Source organism: Lampris incognitus, chromosome 7, assembly GCF_029633865.1.
Source record: "Lampris incognitus isolate fLamInc1 chromosome 7, fLamInc1.hap2, whole genome shotgun sequence".
In the NCBI taxonomy this organism is placed as follows: Eukaryota; Metazoa; Chordata; class Actinopteri; order Lampriformes; family Lampridae; genus Lampris; species Lampris incognitus.
Window position 1 is genome coordinate 50,576,579 of NC_079217.1, and position 8,511 is coordinate 50,585,089.

The following is an 8,511-nucleotide window of genomic DNA, read 5'->3' on the forward strand; positions in this document are numbered from 1 at the left end:
TGATCATTGATGTAATCCCACCTCCACCTTGAACCCATCTAACATTCCTACCGCACACCTCACCATTGTCACACTTCCCTCATACATATCCAGCACCACTCTTACATCTCTGCAACTCCCAACTTCCTCATACAATACCACACCTCCTCTCTTCGCACCCTGTCATATGCTTTCTCTAAATCCACAAAGATTTAGAGAAAGACTACACTAAATGCTGCCAATTTCTCACTTAACAGTACTATTACACACTTCTCCATAATACTGTAGAGTTGTTTTTAGACATTGTCTTCTAAGGCTTTAATTCTGTAGTCATGGAAAAACATTATTTCATCTAACTATGTACACATACACAGTTGCTGATGACAATAAAGTTAAGTTTGAACTTACCATACTGCTACAGAAGAGTCCAAATAGGCTTCCGCATAACAAACCTATACCTTGTTGCTAAATCAAATTAAAACTGCTAATAGTGTGTCCTTTTCTCAGGGAAATTGCATCAGCAGGACCTGCTGGAGTATATGGAGAGATCAGATGACAAGTTCCTTGAGCACAGCCAAAAGACGAACGAATCATTCTTAAACAGAATGGAGAGCACAACCAATGCTGTGACGCCAATATGAAAATGGTAACCGACACGTAAACAATGTCAGAAGTACAACCATTATCCGAAACTCGCTTGTTTTTATTTCTCATGGGGTTTTTTTTTTTTTACTGCAAAGATTGGGCAGACCGAAGCGTGGCTTGCTTGGAAAGATGACGGGATCACACATAAGAAGAGCAAAGTTTTACCAAAGAACGGAGCAACAGTGTTAATTAGCTTGGCTTCATGAGGCTGAGAGCAGCCACTGCTAATGATGTCACTGAAGGCAAGTGATGCTCTGACATACGAAGACTTTGAACACTTGATGAAAGATGGATTATCTTCCACCGCTGACTTATCACAACATAAGATGAGAACAAGGAAGAGAATCTCAGGCAAACCATCTCCCTCGCCAAAGTCTCCATACCTCTTAAGTGTGAATATGAACCCCAGGAGAGCAGTGGTGACAGCATGGAGACTGACGAGGGCATCCTAAAAAGCAACTTTGAGTGTTAGAAAAGCGCTATATAAGTTTGATTTATTATTATCATTATTATCCTTAGGGGACAACACAGGAGACAGATAAACTGTGGGGGAGACTGCTTGCCTCACCTCCCCCAGCAATGGGCATGATCTGTCCCGGGCTGTGAGGGCCAAGAGCGATATCACACCAGAGTTCCTCAAACAGGCCGTGTATCCAAGTAAACTCAGACTCCTGTTCTGCATCCAATAGCCGCTCGCTAGGAACAGCTGAGCACAGAGTTCAGAAAGACATGTAGGATGAGATCATTTGCCTAAAAAGAAGAGTCTCCAGGCGCAGAAGTCCGACAGCCAGCAGATGAAAGCTAAACTAAGGCGCCTGGAAGAGGATATAACCAAGAGAGAAACAGATTGAGGAGCTGTTGGATCCCATTAAAGGATCTGAATGCACGTGTTGTTTGGTAGATAAGAGAAAAGAGAGAAGTGTGGTTCTAAATGGGCTCGAACAGAAAATCCTGAAACTAGCAGTGTAGAGAAAGAAAATGCCCTTAGTAAACTGCAGAGTGAGCTGAGAACCATCAACTTGGAGGAGTTAAGAGATCACAGTGGATACTGAATACCTACTTTAAGGAGATCCAGAGACTGAGAATGCTTCAGGAAGCAACAGAAAAATAATTGAGCAGAGTAAAGGTTCCCAGAGGCAGCAAAAGGCTCTGAGTTCCACGGTTCTGCGTCTCACTGAGAACCTGAAGCAACTCCAACAGGAACTCAAACTCAGACTTAATTCACTCACCTGTCAAATAAAGTCCACACACCTTTTCAAGCTAATCCAAAGATCTGTGATGTAATTTCACATTGAACATTATCATAAGTAGACTGAGCTCGATATACAGTTACCTGAATGTAAATTTGTTTTTGATTCAATGAAACATCAGTAGCGACCACATCTCTCTCTCTCAATTTATTTTTCAAATTCAAGTTGCTTTATTGGCATGGCCATAAAAAAATACAGTATTGCCAAAGCATGGCAAAAGTAAGTTATGTTAACAAATATACATACAGAAAAAAGATAATAATATATACATATAATACATAAATAAAAAGGTGACTTAAAACTGAGGCCTGATGTAGATCAGCAGGTCATTCTAATTGATTCCCTCATGTGGTGGCAGGCAGAGATAAACTGCCCTGTGAGAACGCAAATTTCTTTCATTTCCCCCAGTATAATTTTTAGTTTTTCGTTACCTGATTTAATAAAATGTGGATGTTTATTGCTGAATTTTAGGAAATTTTGGGCACTTGTGTGAGGAAGTGCTGCTCTGTCTCTACAGCAGTTCCTCCACACTGTTGGCACAGTCGCTCCTCTTTTGGCAGCCATGTTTTCTTATATCTGCCCGTTTCTATGGCCAGGCTATGAGCACTTAAGTCTGCACTGTGTTAACATGTTTCTGTGTTTAACTTCATTCACTGTGCTCAGGTACGTCGCCACAGTGTACTGTCTTTTTAGGGCCAGATAGGATTGCATTTTACTTTGTGTTTGTGTGATTTTGTGTTCCAATAGGTGAGGTACTTTTGTTTCTGTTGTGTTATAATTTGGTTGACTACGATAGTCCTAGTGTCAGACTGGTCCTGAGGCAGAACACTGCTTGAACTGGAACGGAGCATTCCAGTTCTCTCTCTCGCTCTCTCTGTCCATCTGTCTCGCACTCTCCGTCCGTCTGTCTGTCTGTCTGTCTGTATCTCTCTCTCTCTCTACTGGAGTCACCCTAGAAAATTCGGCCAGGGATCCCGATCCTGCCGGGTATGTTCGAACAGACATGGTCTCAACATGTGCCGCCAGTGCTTCAGGCAATACGCTTAAGAAACCAGCTTCGTTCCTCACCTGGGCCAAGCAGTCTTTGGAAGGCGAGCTGAAATGGGGAAAATTCAATTCGGCAAATAATTTTGTTTTGTTTTAATAAGCTCTCTCTCTCTCTCTCTCTCTCTCTCTCTCTCTCTCTCTCTCTCTCTCTCTCTCTCTCTGTCTGTCTGTCTCGTCATCCATCTGCAGTCAAACCCCTAAGAGGCTTCTTTAACACATATGCACACCATCGATTTGAGCCTGGGGATCTAGATGAATATTTATCACCGATCAAAATATTACCTTTGCATATGGGCTGATGATCACACGGTCTCTATGGGGAATACGTTTCTGGTTCCATCTGTTTTATTCAGTAAATCATCAACAATGAGCTACATAACATTATTACACACAAGTAAACATACAGATTAACAGTGCCAATAGTGTAAATTCTGCACTTTTGGGATCAAATCCAATTGCACAAAACCAGAGAGCCTCTCTAGGCACCTGATTTGCAAACATTAGCATGATGACACAGGCTCCGCCCGGATGTATGTTTCCCCAGCATCTACTAAAGTGATATAAGATATATAATTGGCTGCAGGTGTGCCTGTTGACTGGATGGGCTGTTGCTGGCTCTTTTTTCTTTCTGACCAGCGTTAAGACCCCCACCCTTCCGTCCCCAGCCAACAAGAAATTGGGTTGTGCAGCATTTTCATTTGTCAGTGAACATAAATAATTTAAGATTATAGAGACTGGAACAACCATGAATGTATCATTGACTCTTTTGTGGTCTCACATTTTGATGTTATGAAATGTTGCCATGTATCTTCATCCAAAAGGATCTCAGGATCACATATTAGATTATCCTGCCCTCTTCACCATCTCAATCATTCACTGCAATTTACACTTTTATTGGGAACATTCAAAAAGAAAATGTTTATCTATTTAATCTAAAGCGATGGTTTCCTGCAACTTTCAACAAAGGTCCAACCTCTGAATGTTGCTGATTTAACATCTAATCAGGTAGGACACAGTAAAAGATGTTGCCCCCCTATCTACCCCCCCCCCGCCCCAATTAGGTGCAGTACTTGTAGAGGTCTCTAGATGTCACATTGACACCATGGGGAGGCAGGCGTTCTGCCCTGGCTGACTGACGTACCTGCTGTGATCATGAATCCACAGAACTGATTCATTGCGGGTTCCCGTTATGAAAATGGGGCCTTGGAAAAATAAACTATAAAAAAATAGAATCACTGCAATAACATCTGAATGTCATTTCTGAGACAGAAAAAACTGAAGCCAGCAGTTTTGTTTTTTGACTCTGTGCAAGCCACTGTGAGAGATCCAGCCTGACTGTATACAATTGTCATGGACCAGCTCGACTTTTGGAATAAAAACTATCTATCTATCCATCTCCATCATCCATCCATCAGTCTATCGGTCTAGCTAATCCATCCATCCATCTACCCATCTATCCAGCTAAAACAGATGTATTATTTTTAAACACACCAGCGTGTCTAGTTAAGGACACAACTTTGCGTTGCTTTCAACACAATCAATGTTAGCACATTTAACACAAAGGTGTGTTAAAAATAACACAAAAATAACAGATGTGTTGTTTATGTTTTTAATCCTAAATTGCAATTTCTGTATACTGAAATTCTACTGAAATGATCAAAAAATAAGTAAATGCATGAAATTCACGTCATATTTATTAAAATGAATTTCAACATTTGACAGATAACATACTGTTATAATAAAATATTCACACAATTTTCTCCAAAAATAAAAAAAGGCCCCAAACTGGACCCCACCCCCTTAACACTTGAACAACCAAGATGCAGTGGCGGCTCCTGACAAATTTTTCGGGGGTGGGGGGGGGATTGTTGTGATGATGACTAAGGTGACCCGTGCAATGGGTAAATAAATAGGTAGCTAGACAATTGTCACATTTTTTTTTCTGGTCAACTCACATAGCAATACCACCTGTAACCACTAGATGGCAACACAACACAAAGATGTTCCCTTTAGCTAGATAAGCTACATACTACATGCTAGGCCTATTTGTGGAAAGTTACATCCAGGAGTAGTCATAAATAAAAAATCTTGGCTCTACAATGAATATGATCAATCCACTATGGTTATCAACAGATAAGTTGTCATCAGTCAGTGTACCTTCAATTACCTTTGAACATGGAGAGAGATATCTGCTTTACCATTAAAAAAAAGGGGGACTACATAGAAGTCAAAAACATTGGAAGTATTTATTTACAGTTCTTGAAAGTATTGGGTTTTTTTTCCATTACAAATGGCTTACAAAAGCGCTGGCACAATAACTAAGTTATCAGATAGAAAATATTTAGTATCTAGTGCTAGTAAACTGCATGGAGTGAACATTCATATAACTGTCACCTATGAAAAGTGACAATGGTATGGTATGATTGTAAACATGGTAACAAACAACATAAACTGCAAGTACGCAATAGTTTATAAAAATGCATGTAATAAAGGGGTAGTATATTCAAATTCCTCAACATTGCACAAACAATCATCTGTATTTACAGAAATAAACAGCAAATACAAAGTCTGGTTATTTGAACAGATTGCCTGAACATTTTAAAGATTTTGTGCAGCTTAATTATCTTGTGCAAATGAAAGTGCACACATTCAACACTGAACTATAAATAGTAATAGAATGGCAATAGCAATAGAATAGAATACAAAATAGAATAATGAAGTGGAATATAAAATAGAAAAGTGAAGTGGATCTTCACATCTTACAATTTTTGTTTTTTATCAAGGATACCACCAGAGGGCTATTTACTGTAACAAAAGCAGAATAAAGAAATTCCAAAAGAGAGTAAAAGTGAGGCTTGACCTAGTGTTGTCAGTGTATCTTGGCTTTACACATTTCACAAAGACCAAACCAGAATGATGAGGTGCTACTAGGTCAAACCACATATAAGCAATTCTGATAGTTACAGATTCAAGGCTTTTTTCAAAACAACTCGTGGTTGAAATGGAAAAGAAATGCACCACAGCCTAATTCACACCAACAGCTTTCGATGAAGACTAATGAAGAAAGTGAAGAAAGTAATTTTTAAAAAGGAAAACGCAGCAATTTGTATAGATTTGTAAAAATGAACACCCATCCTATGGCCACTTGTATAGATTTGTAAAAATGAACACCCATCTTCTGGCCACTTATATAGATTTGTAAAAATTAACATGAACAAACATGAACAGAGATGAACATATTGCCTGTACAGCAATTGAATGAAAAAATAACTTAAAACTCAACATCAACGCTTAACCGATTTTGTGTGTGTGTGTGCGTATGTGTGTGTGTGAGAGAGAGAAAGAGAGAGAGAGGACAGAGAGACAGAGATTGAGAATGTGTCACTATTTAAACTACATTACTTATATTGAAATTTTCCTTGTCTCTCTTCCAAAGCAGCAAAGTGATCAATAACCCTCATTGAAATCAGGCATGTTCCTGACTAGTTCCCTCTCCATAGAAAGCATGGCCAGGGCATTCAGACGTTTGCATTCGCAGGAATGTCTTAATTCTCTTTAATGTTGCGAAACGCCTCTCAGCTTCAGCAGTCATGGAGGTTGTATCTCAGTAGAACCTGGTACAGTGCCAGTGCACCACAGCAGCCATCAAATTCTGGATTCTCGTAGATAAGAGATAGTTCTGTCTTGAGCTTTGCCTTGTTCAACATGGGATATGCCTTCACAGTGGCATTCAGAGTCTCAACAGGAAATGTGTGACAGTGCTGTTCAAACATCTCTGCTTGTAGTAGTGTGGCACATACAAGGTAGTCAGTGAAGGAGAACCTTTTTTTTTGACGTGAGCCAGGATGGTATCGCAGACCTCTTTAGACAACCTCTGCTTCTCCTCTTCTCCTAAGGCCTTCCTTGGTCTTGTGGTTCCTGTCACTACTTGCTGAGGCTGTTGAGATTAGTCCCCGAGGGCAAGCAGACCAACAGTGTTTGTTAGTACATGAAAATATGAGGGCCTGATAGAATTTAGAAATGAGAAGAAAATGCTAATTTCCAACACTAATATAGCTTTACTTCATGTACACATTTCGTTATGGCAAGGTTCTATATTGAGAAGGATTGAACAATATTATTTAATCTTACCTTATGGCCCGCACACTGCTTGTGCAGCTATGGAGGGCATGTTTGAAGAAGACTGCATCAATGTCCTTCTTCTGCAGCTGCTGGTACAGCGTGTCAATGTGAGGCATGATTTGATGAAATAACTGCAGAAAAAACTGAAAGTCATCATCCTGCAGCATCCTCAGAAAGCCACATGCCTCCCTCAACGTGGTGTTGCCAAATGAACCCAATGTCCTGATGGATTCGAAACACTGTATGAGGTCATCTAGGTTCTCGTACACGGTGTTGACAATTCTGCTGTTGAAGTTCCATCTTGTGGATGAAGCTCTTGGCAGCCTTCGTGCGACAATCTGGTCAAGAATGCTGATGCGTTTGGGTGACCGGGTAAAAAAAAACTGGCAATACCGCCCAGATCGGAGAGGAAAACTCTCACTGCTGGGGTGTGAGAAGTGGCTTTGCTGCATAATCAAATTCGGTTGGTGTGCATAGCAATGCACATACATTACACAGCAGGCCGCGTCAGCCATAAAGCCGTGACGCAGCTCTGCTTTTTAATCGAGAATCGAGTTCCTTCCCAAACTGCTCCATAGATTTTTACTATTACTTCAAAGTCAAAAAATATTTAATAAATCAACAGGTGTGATAAATACCTTTGACTAAATACGGATGGTGATGTGATCGTATGTCGTCGCCTTCGACCTTCTTCGTGTCAGTAACGGTGAGTGGCGCTCAGTTAAAGTAAGCGGTGGTGTCTCGCATGAGTTTGAAGGCAAGGTTACGTATGATGAAAGCACGTTAGTGCAAGCCCTCCTGGAACCCATAGGGATTGCATTGTAGAGCCTGCGATTTGAAAAAATTGACTTTACATGAGTCTGTCAGAGCAATCTGGGCGATTTTCAACCTGACTGAAATCGCCCAAAAGGGGCGGTATTCCATGGAGCACGACCTTACGCTGATTGGACAGTGACATACAGAGGCAGGTCAAACTGTCTAGAACAGTCACACTGTGGTAGAATATAATGGAAAAAAAATTCCCTCCTTTTTCCCCTTTGGTGGTGCGTCGCCCGATCGCCCTTATAAACAAACCGCCCATGCTTGGATTTTCAAAGTTTCATAACTTTGTGGAAAAAAAAAACATTCAGACCTGCCACCCTCTGAATTCTCCTAAAAGTGCATATATTCGCATTTAAAATGAGTTTAAGATCAACTGCACACAAAAAAAAAAAGTTATGATAAGATCTACCTAAAATTACCATGAGCGGTCAAAATGACCGTATCGTTATTTGCGCGTGATCGTGCGTCATTTCCTTCGCAAAGTTCATTGCTCTGTCCTAGAGAAAAACCAACATTCTCCAGTGCAGAGTAATAGTCTAAATTTGATTTTTTTTATTATTTCCAGCATGTCTGGTTACAGACGCACCATGACTATCACCGACACGTTGCAGTATTTACAGGCCATTTTAAATAGTCTGAAAAATAG

The 8,511-nt window shown here is 40.4% G+C and overlaps 1 pseudogene; it reads left to right on the forward strand.

Annotated features, from left to right (window-relative positions):
- The first annotated feature begins 854 nt into the window (after positions 1 to 854).
- Positions 855 to 1,908, forward strand: LOC130115267 (IQ domain-containing protein E-like; annotated as a pseudogene).
- The last annotated feature ends 6,603 nt before the right edge of the window (positions 1,909 to 8,511 follow it).